A 20,834-nucleotide genomic window follows, 5' to 3' on the forward strand; every position below is an offset into this window, starting at 1 on the left:
AATTTAAGTGTAAATGCGTGATGATATTTTAACAAAGCCCATCTAGCCGAGCTCCAGCGAACAATGGGTACGTAGTACGTAAGTAAGTAAATGCATCTTGTGTACCAAAAATCTAGCAAGCACAGTCGTTCATACACAAATACACACTCTTGTTTCGTAAGTTTGGTTATGTTGTACCTACTCGAACTCTCGCAGTGCGAGACTCGCTGTACCTTGCACCGCACGGCAAGTTGCGTGAATCGTGATCGTGAATACCTCGTCGCCGCGATTCAGTAGACAGTGTCTAGTGTAGGTCCATACCACTTACCAAGTCTCATGTATAGTCATCCGGGTCGTTGTTGTCGTCGTTCGGTCGTTCGGTTTCCGGTTATCCTCCCGGTCGACTGTACAAGTAAGTAGTTACAGGAGAAATACTATGACAAAACTTTGAGGAGTTCGCTTCTTGGACTCAGTTCCAATCATTTGAGTGGCTACAAACTGATTGAAATAATGGACAAGTAAAAGTTAATTACAAGTCAGGTAGTATACTTTTTTTTTATTTTTCCAAAATATTTCTTGTAATTGAAAGCTACCTACTGTGAACAACGTAAAATGTTAAGATTATTTCTGTATGAATGTTGCTATAGTTATCAAGTTTTTCATCTGTCACTTGTTGGGCATCGAAAAAGAGGACAATAAAGATGTAGCAAGTGCAGTGGAAGTACAAGGCACTCCTTCACTGCAGTTTATTTGTAATAGTCTGCTTTGCCAAGTTACGTTCTATGTACAATTCCCAGTCTTGGTCCGTACAAGGGACAAGATCTCTTCAATAGCCATTTTGCGATGCACTTTTGGTGAGTTAATAATTAAATATCATTTAAATAAAAATTATTAAATAATTAATAGTGTAACATCGATTTGTATCTTGTTAAAAATCTTTGAGTTCTAAGTAAGACATCAATAGTGTAATACAATGTAAACCTAAACAATTGACCGAATGATAAACAGGGTACACCACTCTGCTTAAATCGTGGTAATCTATAACAGCTTTTTTATGTGATATCTTGTATTATCTCATTTTATCTGTATATCCAGCAGAATTATTAAAATTTTGCATTCACTGCAGGTATCTAAAGAAGAAGTAATATTTTGACTGAATAATTAAAAGCTAGATGTTTCCCTTATTGTCCGTAAATTTAAAGTATGTTTTTTTAGTAGATAAAGATAATTGTTCCTACAGTCTTTAAAAATGTTGACTCGGAGAATCTTTCCTTGCTTTTATTTATTTTCTCAAGTTAAATCAGATGTTATAAAGACTAGAAGAGAAAACTATGGGCTTACATTTGTAAATTACCATTCCATGTATGTCAGTCACAGTTAGAAATATCTTGGCCACTATTTATTCACCCATAAAGAATAACATCCACTACAAACGTGTTTGTGGTTGATTAAGTGCAAAAACGAGTCTTTGTTGGTTAAAAACTTTTAGCTCAGTAGAGTACAGTAGTACACAAGTCACATAAGTGCTTAAAATTTCATTGTGCAAAAATAAGGATTCCCTAATGTAAATTCATGATGGTGGTCCCAACATTATCTGATTTAGCTGTTGAAAGTAAGTGTTAGCCTTAAAAGACAATTTGACACTTGAGAAAATTTAATATCAGTTAAAGAATAGAAATTCATAATTATAGGTGTCCCGCTAAATGTTTAACAGGATATACTTTGTTTTAAGAAATAATCTAATATTACAAAGTATTAGTGCTAAAAAAGTTAGTTCCTTTCTTTTTGAAATTTTATTTGATAAAGAGAAAAAAAAAAAAAAAAAAAAAATGTACACTGCAAAAAATGTTAAGATTAATATAATGAAGAGTTATAAGTATAATTGGTCTTTAAATTGTTCAAATTTGCATACTGCAAGCTTTATAATTTATCTGAAAAGTTCTCATTGAGGCCATATGGATGATAGCTGGAGTGATTAAATATAAATTGTGTTCATCACACCAAAAAATTGAGTCTTCATAGACATGCAATATTAAGATATACATGCTCAAAATGTGACTTGCTTGAAATGTTTTATAAATGTACAGGTATGTATGGAGGTGGCCTGTGTTTGGGTTCCACGACAATGATTATTAGTTACGATTTGGCCAATTGGACAAAGTGTCGAAGGGAGGAGCTGTCTAGACACGCAGTAGTCGATCCATGGTGATTTGCCACAGGGCGTGAGAGGACACATTGTCACGTTCGTCGAGTAGGTACTTGCAGTACAATTACAGTAGCTGTAGAAGGCAAAGCATATCCATTTTACAATTTGTTTAGTTTGTCCACTGGAATTTAATAATAAAATTTTCAGGGAGAAACAGAGCTCAGTTTTTTTATGAGCATGAACCGATGACTCATCTTACACTTGTAAGTATTTATAGGGAACAATAAGGTGGAAATACTATAAACGGTAGCCACCAATGTAAAGTAAAAGGATAGTGAAGTATAACTTAATATTGTGTTGGTATAACGTTAACAATTGTCGAAAAGTATTCAAATGGCATCTTCCGCCTCTGCTGTACAACACAGTCCCGTCAGTGGATTAAGTTTTAAGTGGCAATAATTAGCATCAACGAGATTTCATCCAGAATTTCTCTCTCTCCGTCTTCCTTGTACACACGCAATGCCATTACGCTTGTGAACGAAGAGTCAAATAATACAGAGCAACGTCGAATCTAACGATGGCATCCAGCATAGGGGTGGATGTGCAAGGAGGGAGGAGGGCGTGATGGTACTAGGCACCCTAACAGGAATGCTTGATCTCGCCTGGCTCTAATAAAATGATTACTCGGTTGCTGGGCAGCGATAGATTGATTAATACAGCTCTGCTCACGATGGCTTTCATGTCGAGAGACCAAATCCTTTTTTCTCCAATCGCTTCCGACCAACAAGAAAGAGAGAGAGCTGTTTACCAAGAGGCTCGTGGGTCGAGAGAACACCTACTTTGATGATGCAGTAATCGAGGAAGCGCCAATTGACTCTACGGACGATAAAAATACCAAATGAGCTCAATAATGGGACTGTTGTGTGCATGTCACATAAGGCGTAATCAAACGTAATACAGTGGCCGTAACGTTTGAAGAGAGACGTGTTAAGCGTGGATCGATTTGGTCTTATAAAGTCTGGCCATCGAATCCCCCCCAAGTCGGCAAAGTCACAAAATTAAAGAGACAAAGAGCGCGCGCTACCACCACGGAGGATCAATCACGTACGCGCCAGTCGCGCAATGATCATGGTACGCAGCCGGGTAGGTGATTTGCCAAGGATTAGCACTTTTCCATCTGCGTCCCTTTTTTTTACCCTTTCCATCGTCGCAGTCGTTGTCTCGAGCACTTGGGACTGTCGTATGGAGCGCGTCGTCTGCATAAATCAGCCCCACGACCCCAACGGCAACGAAGCAGGGACCAAAAAAGAAAAAAAAAGGAGGGGGGGAGTGGAAACACGTTCGTAAGACATGTGCTGTCGCGGGGAGATGGTCTCAATTAAACGGGCTTGTGCTCGAGACCCGGGGGGTCCCAAACGCCGAGGAGAAATACAGAGCGAACGAAAAGACACGAGCTACAGAAATCGCCAGAGTATAATTACCATACGTGCAATGGAGCTGCTGCTTTACTATAGGTATGAAATAAATTGATGCGTGTGCAAGGCAACTCGAGAAAGAAAAGAAAAAAAACCAATCGCCCGTTGCACGATATGCGGAGAAACGTCGCTTAATGTACATTGAATATGGTCTTACGAGCGCTGATTGGCTACCTCCTCTACTTATTTTTGTGAATGTCTTCGGACGCGGTGGACTCTTTCGAGAGGTGCCCACAATCAAGTACCTATTGGAGATTATTATCGTTTGCCAAAGATTCATCAACGGCGTACAATTTTTCTTGGCCTTGCCTCCGTCCCCCCTTCTCTCTCCAGAGGCTGCCTGAATCACATTGTCTATACGTGATGCTCGAAAGCTCCCGGGAGCCGGTGGAGGGAAGTCTCGAAGGCCGACTCGCTTTCGGCTCCGAGTTGAAGAAAAAACGCGCATTTGAATTGTCGAGCAAAAAAACGCCCCGAAAATACGAACGATTGCCTTTGACTCGCCGCTTTTGCGTATATCACGCACCATGTACATATTAACGCGTAGGTATGCATCCCTTGAGCTGTTCCTGCGTTGCGTGCGATTTTTTTTTTTCCCCGTCGGCTTCCTTTCTGTAGGTCGTTAGCGGCTTCTAATCCGAAGGAGCGCGGCGCGCGAAGCCCCTTACGAGGTGTGGATTGTAAATGAGGCCTAATGACGTGCCCCGGGTCGAGCACACGTCCTTTCCGCTATAAGCGATACACATTGCTACGGCGACGGCGATGATGACGATGCAGCACGTGCAGGCGAAGAAGAAGCCCCGGCAAAAAGTGATTTATATTCAAATTCTTGAAAATGCAAAAGTACCCCCTTCTGTATAGGCCCGGCTTATTAGGACGAGCGTCTGCGAACATTGCTTGCCTATATGCTTGTCTTGTACCATACCTACCATGAAACGCTATAGGTATATTTTTCATCGCCATTTCTGGCCTACCAATGACGGATTTTTTTCATTCAATAACGAGCACCAATACCTAGTTCCCCATTCGCAAATGACACCGTTAGGTATGCGTAGTATTTTCGAAAAACACGTGCCTGTCTGACAGAAAAATTTAACATTTAGGCACAAGCCAACTCTAAATATCGTCAATAATAAAGGTGATATAATGATGCGAAGGCTTAAAAAGCGTATGGCAATGAGTAGTTTATTGCAACACATCGGGGATGGATGGCAATCAGTACTTCATTGTATAATATTTATATTAAGTATGTATATGCATTGTAAATATGCATATAGGTATTGCCAATGTATTATATATATATATGTGTGTGTGTATATTCGCGTATGCAGAGTAAGTATAAGGGGAGGATCGGATTTTTTGCTTTCTATTCGGGTGACGCAGATCTGTCACAGTGTAATAATCGTAGATGCGCGCGCGCGCGCGTGCGTTATACTTGCACACGCCACACTTGTCAGGCGGAAAGAGGAAGAAAAAAAGAATCGCATTATATATGCGCGTGAAGAAGAAGGGAGAGGGATGTGTATACGTATTACATGGGTGATGGCCATACTGACGACGGACGAGTCAATTGGGGATGAAATTATTTAAATATGCGGCTCATTCGTCAAGTGAAAAGTCTCTCGTTGTATATACTTATACATGGGTATACTACTTACGCGTGATGGCTCTGCGGTGTACGATGCTCTTTGCTGCTTTTTTTTCCCATTACGTTCGATTAATGGTATAACGTTATCCATACTGGCTGTTTGTTTTTATGACGTTCAACGTTCCGTCACTCTCGGAGTAGGTGCAAATATTTTATGCACATGATTATTTTCCACCCCAGCCGCACTTTATCGTCAATGGTCCTTTCATCGTTTGATCGATCGCTGTACCGCACGGCAGTGACATTTTTCAACTGAAAATTTCAATCATAACATTCAAATGAATATCTTCTGCCGAAATACCTGAGAGCGCATTGAAGATTCACAATTTATCGTTGCTGTATTTTTACCACACCTATGCTTGTGTATGTGTACCCGCGGATGTATCAATCTTTTGTACGGAGGGGAGATCTCATCACTTGTGCCTCAGGACGGTGGACGGAGGGAAGGAAAGACACCTGTTTTCCATATTCATAAAATTTACAGACTTCTGGTGGCTACACTTGAAATAAAAATTTTTTAATTTTCGTTGCTGTAAGATTTTGCGGCCTCATTCTTTTTTACCACGTGTGAAAAATTTTGTTGGTCGATCTCAGCTTAACGCCTTGAAAAATAACAAAAAAATAAACGAGGAAGAAGCCAAACGAGTTAGTGAAAAAATTGGTCATCGCAGGTTGATGAATATGATGACGGTGGGGGAAGAAGCGGCAAGTAGAGGCGTTTCTTCATCTTCCCGGGGAGCCGAATTTCAGAGGAGAAGTGCATCACCTCTCGAATCTCCATTTCACGGTATAACGGCGGGTATCCCCCTCGGACTACGCGGCTTAACGAGCTCTCGTTGTTTATTTTCCCATTTAGCGAGCCAACATGAGAACTGCGTGCCCCTCGTCGTTTGTGTGAGATGGATTTTTCAATGTATCTCCCTGCTGCTGCAGCTCTCTCTCTTTTCTGCAATATTGGGAGCTTTTTCTTTTTTCCCCGGTCGTCCCAATCTGCCGGCCTTTTTGCTCGTTACTTTACCCTCAACATCGCGCTAGCACGTCGATTTCGTTAATAACCGAATTAACACCTCGTCACGCTGCTACCGCGTTCATCTCAGTTGATGGAGCAACAACAATCACGTCACTTCTGTACTGTATAGACTGGTGTGAGAAATACATTTTTTTTTTTTTTTCTCACCTACCTTTGATCCGTAAATTTCATCACGGCGCACACACATGTACATCCATTTGTGAGATCAAAATCAATTGTTGCGCTTGGAAAAAAAACAAGCTATTAGTAATTCTGTGCTACGCAAACTTTTCTTTCTTTATGTTATTTATTTACTTTTTTCTTTTTTTTTATTTATTTATTTTTATTTTTTTTTTTCATACATTCAAGTGGTGCGTAAAAGCAAGGTAATTATAATGAATTTCCAGTAGTGTGACGTTGCTCTATTGAGCAGTCAACGTAAAAGGCTCGATTAAACTCGATTTGCACTTGTAGCTGCTGCTCCGCTCGCACGAGTATAACGTTGGACACCTCCTTTCTTCGTGCCTCTGAACGACGAGGAATTAATGCGCCAGGTATATACTGTGGGTATTTAATTTTTTGCTTCGGGTCCCGGAATGGTAGCAGTTGAATGAAAAAGTGCAAGTGCACGTGTGCCTGCGCGCATAATCATGCTACGCTTACGTGCGACTGTTCTCTCTCTCTCTCTCTGATTCTCTGGTGGCGCGCAATGACTTCATGGGCAATCGCAGCGACTTATTTGGACGGGATGACTAATTGACCCTGACCCAACACAAAGAGGGGCATACAGCGAGAAACAAAAACATTTAGAGAGAAAAACGCGCGCTTTTAGGTATAAAAGTATTAATAATATCTTACAAGCGCATGCAAGAGCTTGATTTTTTTACTAAACATATGATTTTTCGAACCTTTCTTTTTGAAATTTTATTTTCAAACTCAATTGGTACGTACACATTTAATTTCAAGTATAACGATATCATGTTTTACCAAAGCCCTATAGGAAATCACAGGTGGTCAGTATCGACACACAACTCGTTCTATTTTTTATCATCGTAGATATGATACTGCTACTGTTACTACTGTTATTATTATGCCCAATCCAAGGGTGCCCTTGCATAGTCCAGAACATCACATCATATATCTCCTACTCGAGGGATGGCAAATAGATAAACAGGCCTACCTGTCGCCTAGAAGAAAGCCTATCAGAGCCGTCTATCTGGTGGCCCTAACTGTTTTACGCTGCAGTAGCAAATAAAAATGAGTAAACATCCAAAGAAACATAAGAAAGAAAAAAAAACGAAAATAAGAGCACAGGAGGGTGGGGAGGAGGGGGGAAGACTCTATCAAGATTTTTCTTTGCCTCTGAAATTCTCGTAGGCAGCGAGCGACGCCCGAGATCAAGAGATGGCTAGTGCAGAGAGTTTGTTCTGGTCCGATGGAGATAAGTACCGGTCTGTCGAAACAAACAAATGGAAGCTCAAATAAATCGGAAGAGAGAAACAATGATAAGTATACTATGTTGTAAATATGTATACATCTGTAGCAGAAGCAGCAGTTCTAGTCTGATTTTTAAGGGCGATCGAAATGCTGGAGAAGATCAGAAGAGAGGGCAGGCAGGTGAATGCCCGTCATAACTCAGATGTGATAAACTAATACGTCCGCGACAAATTTTCACTTAATATCTATAAATTTACTTCTGCAAGTATCATTTTTATTATTTATTTGTTTATTTTTTTTTTTTTTTAAATCCTCTACAGTATTCGGACTTGACGAAACCCCTCTTTACCGTTATACGCGCTTACCACTGGATTTTTTTTTTTTTTTTTTCTGTTTGCTCCATCTCAATTGGGAAATATGACCATAAGTAATATAAAATAGACACACTTGCACGATTGTCAGACTGTCAGACCAAACATGCAAAACCGACATCTGAGAAAAGTTGTTGCCGGTGCGTAGGCCCTCGTTTATCACTGCTTTCTGTTAATTGAGCAGAGATCGGTAAATGAAGCCTTCACCCGTGGCTCGGCACGCCGAACGCCAACATCATTTTCCCCTGCGCAGAATCTCTAATAGAGATTAATGCCCCTCGTCGTCTCGACTTCCACGGCAGCCGTACCGCGCGAGAGATGGTTGGCATTCGACTCGGAGCTCCGAGAGATAATTGCTCGGCGACTCGTCTTAATTGGAAGCTCCTGTGTGGGTCCTCCTCTTTTTCTCGGGAAAATTGGATCCCATTGAAACTCCAGCTCTCTCTCCCTCCCCCCAATCGTCCTTTACTTGTAATTATTATTATAATTGGGCATATATTCATGTCATCGTACGCGTATATACCTACCTACTTACCTTGGCACCTAATGGCTCTTTTACCGCGCTACTCGCTTTGTGCCGAGAGCTGCTAGTGAACTTTTATCGTGGTTTACGCTAAATCGACTTTAAAATTGAATGAATAAACGCATGGCAGGCTAATGGTAGAGGAGTTGAAGAAAAAAAAAAAAAAAAAAAAAAAAAAAAAATTTTCACAGCCAAGTGAGCAAGGCTAGCTGTTGTTTCGATGGAACGAAAGTGAAGCTCATATACTGAGAATTTACACCAGGTGACGGTGCCTATTAATAATGGCAAGTAAAGTGCCTGCCTGCAGGTCTGCCCCATTGAGAAACAGTTTGCATTCAGATCAATTCAATTACCAAATAAGTGGATGAGAAGTCGGGAGGGACAAAAAAAAAAAAAAAAAAAAAAAAAAATCTATCGACTCATCCATTCTTAGGGACGCGTATACTAAATAAACGACAATTTCACCAGGGACTTATTGGTGTTCTATTGTCACGGGATTCAAAGCTGAGTGCACTCGAATGTCGCCGTGATCGCCGAGGAGGGAGGGGGCGTTTCCCAAGTTATAACAAGGTGTACACGGCTGGTCGAGGCTCCTTTTAAAATAGCCCCTGTCCCCGGAGCTCTGCCATTATTGCCATCCGACTTTCGGTACTGTATAAATAGGCTATTCAAATTTTCACGCGTCTTTAGCCCCTCCGAGCCCCATTTCCGAGCACACCAACAATGAAAATTCCCTGCTTTTCCAAATTTTGTTTCTTACTCTTTACATTATATCTTCCGCTGCTTTTTATTTTCCAATCACAACATTTCAATGGAATGCGATTATCGTCTCGTATTAATGGGCTAAACAAGCGTCGACTGCGAAACTAATGTAATGAAAAATATTTGCAAGATCACTGGTACAGGTGGCTAGACCATATAGTCTTGAAGGGTATTATAATTAACACTGTTTGCGATAATTTTATCAGCAGCTACGGAAACTCGATAAAATCCTGCCAAGTAGAACTTTAACATATTTTTTGTTTATGAAAAAATAAAAAATAAAGAAAATAAGGGGGAACGCACGTAGTGTACACTTTGGTTCGAGTTCATTAATAGGCCGAGGAGGGTAGCTCATCTCTGAATGTGACGAGACATCTGCTGCCGGAGCATAAAATCGAGTTTTTTCGGCTAAAAGTCGAGGAGGAACACTTTGTTGCACGAGCTGTGCCATACTCTCTCAGCCTCGACAATGCCTCGACTTGACACACACCCCCGAACGAATCGAATCTGTTCTCTTGCGTCCATTATGAGGGCTAAGTAATTGTCCCAGTCTATATTCCGGAATTTGCCACTACTGTGGCTTTTTGAGCCCCATGCGCACCTATATATATATATATATATATATTCCCCATCAGCACGAGCCGGCCGGCTGCTGCCGCTTTTCACACCGAGACAAGTCGACTTCTCGGAGCCTCTTTACGCCAATTTCCATTCTTGGCTCCTTCCTTTTTCTCGCTTTTTCCTACACAATGCACGATATAACTATATACACCCATACAGTAAGTAGAGTGGGTAAAGTATACACATCGGAGCCATTCACGCGCGAGAGGAGGAGGACGAAGAAGAGTCGCACGCTCGGAATGGGTGCAGCGGCTCTTGTGCACGCGCGCGTGTTCATATACCTACACATATTTATAATAGTTAAACGCGGGTATACACGAGATGAATTATTGCTGCTGTTCCCCTCGAGGGTGGCTCGCATCGTTCCACCTCTGGTGTGTATTGCGTCTCTCCTCGAAGATCCGAGATTCCGTCTCATTGTTGTTTCTTTTTTTGAAGATCACGCGGTCGGCTAATAGTTGAGTTTTAATGTCTGTACGATTGGAGGACAATGATTCACTCGAAGCTTATTAATCGACCGAGTAGTTTCCTTTTACTTAGGAGCACTTTTTTTTTTTTTTTTTTTTTTTCTTTTGCTCATCCGTGTCGAGCAAAGATTTTCCCTACTTTTTTCAACTGGTGCGTTACAAAGATCTTTCTTGGTTCAAATCATCTGCTGTTGCTTCGAGTATAATTTGTTTTTCTCATAATTTTTAGTAAATAATCGACCGATTGAGCACATCAAGAGAAGCAAGCGTCAAAAAATTGGTAAAATCAGTAGCGCGGTTTTATTGAAAAAATCCTCGCGAAAAATGCATACCAGGATATATATATACCTATATAATATATATACGGCTATACAGTAAGTATAGCACACAAGCTGTACCCCAGCTGCATGAGGTCCTACGCCGCGAGCTAGCGTTATTCATCTGGGACTCAAAAAAATAACAAAGAGAGAGAGAGAGAGAAAAAGGTGTACCCGTCCCCTCCACTGAGCGATTTGCCGACGGCGACCAATAATTTGTCGCTAAGAGCCATTTGAAGCGACGCATCACGCAGCTTCTTTCACGGCATCTGCATAACAGGGCCGAGCTCACGGGCGGGCTGCTTGGCTTTTGACACCAGCAGCTCCTTTCAAGGCTCGCGAAAAAAAAAAAAAAAGAAAGAAAGAAAGAGAGAAAAAACAACGTCCATGCACTTCCTGCCGGTGGACAAAACGACTCGTTGAATGCCCGGGCCTCCTCTTACTCATCAATGGCTCGAGTCACTCGCTACACAGCCGGGCGCACGCGCGAGCACGCGAACGAGACAACCGAGAGGGAGGAGGGAAGGGCGATTTCTTTTATTATTTGGGATTCGACGCGCTGCCATGGCCCATTCGAGTTGCGCTCGAGGATCACTTGACGGGAAGTGCCCGACTCGTTCTGTATGCACTTCAAGGAAATTTTTCTCATTTTTTTCCTTTTTCTTCTTCTTTGAACTTTTTTCGTACGATTTTCGAGAGTATTGTGTCATGTACTTGTTCTCGATTGAAAGCAAAGCTCGAACTTTCCGGATGTCCTCCGTCATCGGGTATTTCGCACGTGTAGGTATAATATAAACGACATAAATTATAGTAGCGTCCGATGACTTACCGTCATTGATTCATGCTAGCCAATCGAGTTTGCAATTGTGTGCACTTGCATCTGTTGCATCGGTACTTTATTATTCACGCGCCATCCATGTATTACTGCAGCCATCAACTTTGCCGGACATGTTGATTTTTGAGAAATATTTTAGAGGGTATAGGTAAAAACTGTCCTGTATCCACGTATATTGCATGACTCGGAATGTTGTGTCATATTGGCCTCGATTTGGGGCATTGCCAAACGCGTGAGGTTGCGTTTATTCGACTAAAGTATGGAGAAACCTCCACCAATGATATAAATGTATACTTACTTTTCGGCGCAAACAATGAGCGCCTGTACTAGCTCAGCCGAAATTTTGCGCCAGTCGGCGACGTCGGCGTTTTTTCTCCAGAACATCAGCCACCTCTTTTTGCGCCTGTTCTTGCGCAACGGGCTGCTTTTTTGTTCCCCTCTTCCCGCCCCTGACGGATGCGCGTCGGCGTCCAAGTGGAGATGTATACGCCTTTTCGCCTGTCTTCGATGGGTGGTGGCCGAGGAGGGAGTCTTACACTACGGGTGTCGGCTTTTTCCAAAGCGCTTTTTTTCGCGTTTCCCCCAATGGCACCTCCGTGTTTGTGCGAGCTAGCCGCAGTAGCGGTGGCCCGCATTGTCCGATCAGCTGGAAACACCGATGCTTTCGATTCAACGGAAGTTTGAAGCGCTCTTTATTTTTTATGAAATATCTCGTCTATAGACGCTCTTTTTTTTACGTCCCACCAGTCGAGAGTGAGGTTTACTGTTACAGGGCCTCGAAGCGGTACTTGAAAAAAATCCTGCGATTTTATTGGTTATAAAATTCATTCATTCAGTTTTCACATTCGATAAATTCCCGTTGACGATTCCTCAATAAAAACTTATTGAAATTTTCGTAGCCGCAAAGGAGCCTCGCCTGCACACGTGCTAGATTAATATCATGTAAAGCATGTTTGCTCGCCTGGTGCATCCATTACGATACGGAAAAAAAGGCCAACAGTGACTCGAGGGCACGGTTAAGCTTTTGTTTTTATTTTTTATTTTTTTTTCATAAATACATACCACCACAGAAGCGGTAAGGGAATCGCCGATGGCGCTACGCGCACATGTCGCCGATACTGAAAGTGTATGGGCCGATTCTCGGGGTTACGGGCGACGATGCAACCCAAATTTCGAGGGACGCATTGAAATTGCACGTGTGCACGAAAGCACACGAAAGTGTGGCACGTGCTCTCACTTATTTGCCTTAGTACTTACTCTACCTGCGACCCGTCAAAGTTGTTATTACCGTTGTTATGTTTATCGTTGTCGAGTATGTAACAGTATAGGTACGTATAAATATAATATTCCCCAAGAAATAATAGCGATGCATGAGTATAGCTGCAAGGAGCAATAACTTTAATGTTACCGCAAACTCGTCGTTATTACAGGAACATCGCAACGTACTTAAAATTAATCTTTTCTTTCTTCTCTCTCTTCACACACCGTGACGATAAAAATGTAAGGTTGCGAAGAAGCGTATTTAACAATCTTGTAAAAAAATATGGATCGACTTGGTGATGCGGGAAAAGAAAAAGAAAAAAAAAAATAAATAAATTCCTAAAGTTAAAGATGATAATTCGACGTTGCTCTCCAGCAGCGAATAAATAACGGTTCGATCACCACAATTTGGCTGGCCAGTAGATTATTTATACACACGAGCGAGGATGGGCCCAATTGCCCGTCGCCCGCACAATAGCCCAGTGTACGTGTACCTACATGGCGCGAACCGAGGCGAACACCACCACCAGCGGCGTTATTTCCCAATTGCTTTGGCATGCTGCTCAAAGAAGGTACCTACAATACACGTGCGCGTACACACTGGAGGCTACCCGAGCGGAGTCAGTCAGTCAGTCAGTCACTCGGGAAGGCAGGCAGCAAAATCTCCACCTCGGGCTGTCCATCGATCGTCAAGTAATTGTCAGCGCTTCGACGCTCGGCGCAGGTGTAGCGTGAAAGGCACTGCAATATACTAACGTGGCAGAGGTGCGCGCCAAAGCCGCAGGCTAGATTGCCTCAAAGTTTGCAGAGGAGCCAAGTCAAGAGTGTGCGTATATGAGATAACGACGATGGCTGGTGTGGTGAGCCAATGAGATTTTCGAGACCACAAGAGAATGCGCACATACTTAATACGCGCCTAAGAGGAAAGCCCATGAAACTTTCTGTATATCTGTATGAGTGTTCGTTTTGCAGCTTGTGATTGATGACCCGAGCCGCATTCGGGGGACTCTGTATATATTTATTATACCATGTGTAGGTACACAAAGAGTTAATCGTTTTTCAATATTTGCGTTGCATCTTTTTAAAACACATCACGCATAATTTTTTCACTTCTCGTCTCTTCTCTCTCATTTTTCAGCCGACCTACTTACTTTCTTTCTACCGCGATACATCTTTAATCAGAGATTTTTTTTCACATACCTTATTTTAAAAATTACATCCACAATAGTTTTTTTATCACCAAGTGCATACATATTATTTCGTCGTCTCGATTCATCCCGCATACTCGTTTTCCCCACAAATATCTGTAACTTATTTGTGAAAACCATTAGCAAAGTAAGGAGGCACCAAGGTGACTAGAAACAAGTAGGTATGTCACGAACAAACTAGTCATCAATAAAATAATACAATCAAGTTGTTGACGGGATAGGTATTCATACAAAATGATGGACATGATCGAGAGCTATCGATTCGTTCCATTTCATGTTCGTCGAGGAGGGACGTATTTCACAACATAACTTCAATAGTTGAACTTAAATAATTCATTTTTTTAATACGTGATAAGAAGTGGTCGTAATAAGTTCAGGAATGATCCAAACAGTAACAAAATCCATTGAAATGTACTTATATAAATTTAGATATTTTGCGTTTAAAATTAAACGGATCGCATACGCTTTACGAAAATAACATGTTTAACACTAACTTTATATTATTCAGTCATTCCTTTATACACGTATGCGTGCAGAAAGAACAACTAATGACATTTAACAATGTTCCTTAAAACAATCGAGGGAAGGGGGGGGGGGGCTGGTTCATATTACAGTTAATCCTGCTGTCCTTACTTTTGATTCAAAATTTGTTTAAAATCTAAGGGTGCCTGTACATGGAAGATCTGCTGTTTGGCAACTTCCCGTCAAAACTCTCTGGTCTCATGAGAGTGAGAGAGAGGTTAAATGTGGTCACGTGATGAACCTCTCTCTCTCTCACTCTCATGAGACCAGAGAGTTTTGACGGGAAGTTGCCAAACAGCAGGTCTTCCATTTACAGGTACCCTAAAGCGTTCACGTCTTTGCGAATAATCCTTAGGTATATATTTAAGAAGTAACGATGATCCATATGTTATTAAATCTAAAAAAATCTTGTTTGTTGAGTTTAGCAATATTTTATAATCAGTTTCAAGGACTTTTCATCAAAATGTGTATAATTTAGCATTTGACGTACGTGCGATGGCGAATAAAGCTAGTTTTAGCGTCTATATTAACAATATTTTATTCAGCTTGAATTTTACCCACGACACAAAACTAAGGGGTAACTGTGATACACATCAAAATTTTCAATCCTTAGAAAGCAATCGAAATTTTCTTAGCTATTCATAAATTGTACAAAAGCTAGTTATACATAGCATCAATAGGTGCATTATAAGTGGTCACGGATTTGGAATTTTTATCGCGTTTGTCCCGAGAGGTGCATGTGCATTATAAAACCGAGCCAGCTGCCATCATCTCGTGTTCATCCCTAATTTAGGTGCGCCAGAGTACCTGTGCAGGCGCGCAAAAAGTTACTTCAAAAAAATCCGTAACCAAAAAAAGTGACTAAGAAGTGAAAGTTACGTGCACGTGCGTATGATTGGAGGGACGGCGAAAAAAAGAACCGTGCACGCGTGTGCTCCTTTGACAAAGCAAACTCGGTAAGTTGATGGATATATAGTGTGTCGCATGCGTGTGCAGGCAATTGATCCGAGCAGTTCTTTTTCCGTCTCGCTTCTTCTCTGATTACCTTGCCTTCCATGTACACGCACGCGGACACGCAAGTACGCAAACGTCTTTAGAACGAGGCCCCCCTCTTTCGGCCAGGATTTCGGCGAAATCGTTAAAAATGGACGCACATATTGTTATTATTATTATTATTATTATTATTTAAAGTCTTTCCAATTTAATTTTCATGTAAAAATCATCATGTTTTACTTAATAGAGAAAGAGGGAAAATTTTATTCGTTGTTGCCATCGTCCCTGATTTAGATTAAGTACTGCACAAAAGGCTTTTAAGTTAGACCTTTTTTTGTCCCATGCATTGGTCGATAATTTCAACAATTTTTACTCATACACGTGTAATTATTTAATTAGTCTGAAACGTAACGCGTAAGACCGTAAATCTTTAACATTTTTGACAAACATGCAAATCGCGCGGCCGTTTTTATGAAGCAGCTTGGTCGTGTTTGTCTAACGGCAAAAGTTGTTTTAATTATCTTGGCTGTCTCTGGGAAAAAAGAAAGGATGATGAAACTTAAAAAACGTAACTCTAAAAAGTAGAGAGCGATCAATTTACGCAGGTGGTGTGTCCGAAACGATATATAGGCCACTGTTATTTTCTGTACTACTGTTGTTTTTCGTTAACGCTAATTTCTGATTGGATATTTTTCTAATATTTACCAAACCCCGGGTGCAAGTATTTATTAAGTCCTATTGAAGTTAGTTTTTTTTTTTTTTCATTATATGTTTCTCAATAAATATCTGTATTCACCTATATTAGATTAACTCTTGAAACAGAAATTATTCATAAATTATACCTAACCATTAAGAAAAGTCATACGGTGTTTGTATTACGCATACGAAAGATAAATTTATCGGTGTGTGTTGACATAATTTACATAAAATGCTGGTCTGCTCTGGAAGTGTATAACATATCTGCATTTTGGGTGCCAAGCGTATTAAAGTGGTAGATCATGAGAAAAAGCTTAATTTCTCTTCTCCACAAATGGTTGCGCTATCGTTTTCAAAAATACATCTCAGTCTCGTTACCATTAAAAAGTCCGATAATTGAGGCATTAATTCACATGCTAAATGTCACCGCATTGATCACGCAGTGAGGGAAAGAAAAAATTCAGACTAATAAAATGAAAAGAAAAAAAAAAAAAGATCCCTTCTGAAATATTCTAGAAAAGACAGCAGCGATCCCATCAAGACTTTGGTTGGGTACGCATACGTGCAATAGGCAGAGCTGTTATCTCGTCGCGTGTTGGCTGCACAGAGCCAGAAGGCTAAAAAAGTTGGAGAGCACCAACCAACACCCACACGCACGTGGTAACATTATACTAACGCACCCTATGGCGTGCGTGCGAAAGGTTCGGTTGTACCTAATGGCATCGAAAGGAGCAAAGGCATCGCAGAGGGAAGGGAGAATAAGCCAAGAGTGAACGAGAGACCCGCTCGCGGCGGGATTTGCTTAATTGCAATTAATGAGGAGAGATATTACGGAGCCGTGGGGCTATGCCGACAGGATTGAATTATTACCCCGCGCCGTCCCTTCTCCTTCGGCTCTTTCGCGCGCACTTGTGGGTGTAATATTGTGGGCTGTGCCCAAGGTCACTTTTACTCTTTTTTTTTTTTTTTTTTTCATCTTTTGCTCATCCCCCTTACACCGAATGTTAAAAGCAACAATCGCAGCTCGTTTCCAAAAGCCACGGGCGTCACGTGGAATTAAATTTTAAGCGCCAAACTAACTCGGAGAGTAATAATGCCTCAGGTACACTTACTTAAATAATAAAATTTGTAACTTTGTGATACAAAGGTGCTACACGAGCCTAATGCCTACCGTAACTCTAATAGCCGTATTGAATAATCTCACCCTACATATTCAGAATAAAATTATTTATTAATCACCAATATATACGAGTACAGTAGTGTAAACTGCGAATTTTTGCCAGCTCGCAATGGTTTTTTTTCCTTGATACTCTGTTGCGCACGTTCTTTCCTAGTATAACTTTTTTTTTTTTTTTTTTTTTTTTCTCTATCATTAGGCAGTGATAAATACCTACTTATCATTTGCAAATCTTGGAGGTACTTGCTAACGTGTAGATGCTTCTAATAATCGGTAATATTTATAGGTACGTTATGTCTGTATATAATGAGATCCCCTAAAGCCGAGCATTTCATTCGCCGGGGGGCACTCTGGGAGTGCAAGGCAAGAGGCAGGGAGGCTTGGATGCCCCTCTCATAAATCCAAATGGAACAACCTGCGGCGCGAAAGAGGGGCAGCCACTTACCGAGCTTTTAGACTAAAGGATATTTAAATTTGTTAAATATCTCGAGAATTCTGAGAGCGGTGGCTGCGCTTTTTTCTTTTTTACCATTTGAAAAATACGATCGTCTCCGGTCTGGCACAAAACAGCCCAGGCGTGGCTCTCGTGTTACTCGTCGCACAAAACCGATACTCTCTCTCTCTCTCTCTCTCCCTTACAGAGGCTCGTTCCGGCGCGTCTAGTCTCCGGCCAAGAAAATATTATGTTACTACTATACTACCCCCTTTGACTTCGAACCGAACGTTATATTGGGGAGGGGGGGAGCCAACAAGATTTTTTGGAAGAGCACATACACGTGCTACTCGAGATGCAGGTCACGAAATTTTTTGCTCTGAGTAATCAGAGAATCGAGCTGTTGGGGCCCTGATTCCAATTAAAAGTCGAGCTAGAAAGTGTCGGATGCAGCCTTCGCCTTTCAATAGTTTCTTTCATCGGGGAATCAAGTCGCCTTGATGCCTCTTGCTGCTTTTTATTTTCTCTGCCTCCGTTATTACGTACAATATTTAACATCTTTAATACGACTGACTCACAGGAAGTTTCTGTTCACTCAAAATACACCGACTCGGTCTTTGTCTTTTTTTTTTTTTTTTTTTTTTCTCCGAGTTTGCAAGTCTGGAATCGAATATTTTTTCAGCTCCAATTTTGTTTTTTCTGCAGGTCCATTCGATCACAACAGATGTAGCATGTATCAGGCCTCATAAAAAAGTATCGAAACATGTAATTTAACAATGTGCGCGAAACATTATGTCATATGGTTTTTGATGTTTATAACTGTGGTGGTAACTTATCAACTCAAAAAAATTTGTTGTTTCTGGAAAATACACACTGTCCCTGTCATGATAAACATTACCATGCACTTTCCACTTTTTTTCGACACTAATAATATAATGAAGTATAATATATTGATTGTTCCAAGGTGACATAATATTGTTATGATTCAAAACGAACCAAAATAAGAAAATGTGCCTCTATGTTGGTCCCGAAAACGGTGGTATTGGTACATATAGGTGGAGTAGTTTGTAAAGACGCGTCTTGTTCTCCCTGTCTCCGGAGTATAGTGTAGTAAGTATGCTATACTCTGCTGGTTTTCCCGCTCGACAGCCTGATTTTTCTGAATTGAAAAATAATCTTCTCGTGGCATACTCACCTGGCAAATCATCGATGAGAAAAAAATAAAAACAACATTTTGTTACTGCTTTTCGAGATAAAGTATATACACGCCTGCAGCTCTGTAAGACCTGGCTGCACTTGAGGACAACCGGACTCGAGAGAAAAGCTAACGACAACTACTGGTTCGCGTCTTCTTCGTCGTTCTCAGCAAATTACACAGATTCGGTCGTCGCGGCTAAACAGATTGCCTCGATCGACGTGTGCTGTTATTCATTCGGAGCATAAACACGTTTAGCATTGCGGGTAAGGCGCTTCATCGATTAATTTTAATCCATAAAGCCGATGAATATTTTACGCAGGATAATTCAGGGGTTCGCTGTCTTGACTTACGATCGTGCAGCGCATTTTCTCCAAAGTGGCGGTCATTTTGTCCCCTTGGTGAGAAAAACATAATGATTGCCACTCGGACGGACGCTGAAGTCGCGAGGAAGTCGTCACAGTTTGCGCCAAGATTTACAAATTTACACTGGAAGTAAACTGTGCTCGAGGTGAGAACTTTAGAATTCCACAATTTTCTCACAATTTTACAAATCCCACATTTCGGAAACCCTTTTTTACTTGAAGCCTGCTGTTATTTTTTTCATCATTACTCTCGTCTTTCTTTCAAAGCGTCTCATATTGAACGTGGCTTGTTTCAGGTTAGTGTGGTCAGTATGTACGTATACGTAACTACGTATACCATCACACGGTAACACATGGGCGGGTGTGAGCGGGCGGACCTATAACGTAAGATACACAGGCGGCCTAATTATTGCGCGTAACGACACGCGCAGCTGTAACCGCGACGAACGAGTTGACCACTTATAAGTAATAACAATACAACATAATCATCGCCGTGACTCACTCACGCGAAAGCTGCGCCATTCTGCTCGTGCCATCATATTGTTCCGCTTTCAATGAGCGAGCGCGGCATCAATAAAAAGCTTGGCTTGAAACCGCGAGGGGATGAATGGTCGACCGTATAAATGGATAATTCGGGTCCCTCCTATATATGGTTTTTTTTCTTATCTCAATGATGGCGATGCGCGTGCGGAAACGTGCGGTCATCGTCATCCCTCAATGTGGCGTCTATTTTGATAAATTTTGTTTTCACCTGTGTTATACCGCCAGGTATTGTGTATTTTTGAGAATTCCAAGAGTAGAGAGGAGGGTAGGTTCATACGCGCGAAATTACTGGCTTCCCGCCGAGTAGCACGCATCTCGTATACCTAATAACTACCTCCAAAATATAATGGAGTATTTTGGAAGGTTGGGAGGTCGCGTGTAGTAAGCTCAGCGATTGGAAATGAAAGAAAACAAATGGGCAAGCATGTTGTTCTTGAACAAATTTTCAGTGCCAAATGTAGATGTAGAACCTCGTATAATCCGAGTGATTACAGGTGTGGGATGGAAACTATTCTCGAGGAAAACCTAGAATTACGGGTGGCAAAAGTCAAAGGGATTTTCCTCGTTTGCACCTCGTGCTGTAATTATACGAACTCGGGGAGGTAACTCATCGTACATGGAGCTGCTTGCTGCAGCCGGCGGAGCCGCTGATGGCTCTGCTCTGTAATCTTCAGCGATTACGTCTAACGACCACGTCCCTCCCCCGCCCGCCGACGTTGACGAGCATAAATCGTCCTCTGGGCATCTCCATTTTCCAGCTGTCGGTTCTCTTTAATTATTTTCTTCTGATGCAGAGCTTCTAAACGAGCCTACGCGCGAAAATATTGCAACTAACAAGCCAATACCCCAGTA

The 20,834-nt window shown here is 41.5% G+C and overlaps 1 long non-coding RNA gene across 2 annotated transcripts in view; it reads left to right on the forward strand.

Annotated features, from left to right (window-relative positions):
• LOC149373404 (uncharacterized) overlaps positions 1 to 20,834 on the forward strand; it is a 43,237-nt gene continuing 22,403 nt past the window's right edge. Inside the window, exons 1-3 of one of the 2 annotated variants that reach the window (XR_016293392.1) lie at positions 1 to 519; positions 627 to 833; positions 2,067 to 2,106. This is a non-coding gene — a long non-coding RNA (uncharacterized LOC149373404). Of the gene's footprint in view, positions 520 to 626; positions 834 to 2,066; positions 2,107 to 20,834 lie in introns of those variants that run through there. The other variant, XR_016293391.1, reaches the window with a different exon arrangement.

The sequence above is a fragment of the Copidosoma floridanum genome, unplaced genomic scaffold (assembly GCF_036245765.1).
Source record: "Copidosoma floridanum isolate Cflo_tuat_1 unplaced genomic scaffold, Cflo_Japanese_pri ptg000030l, whole genome shotgun sequence".
Lineage (NCBI taxonomy): Eukaryota > Metazoa > Arthropoda > Insecta > Hymenoptera > Encyrtidae > Copidosoma > Copidosoma floridanum.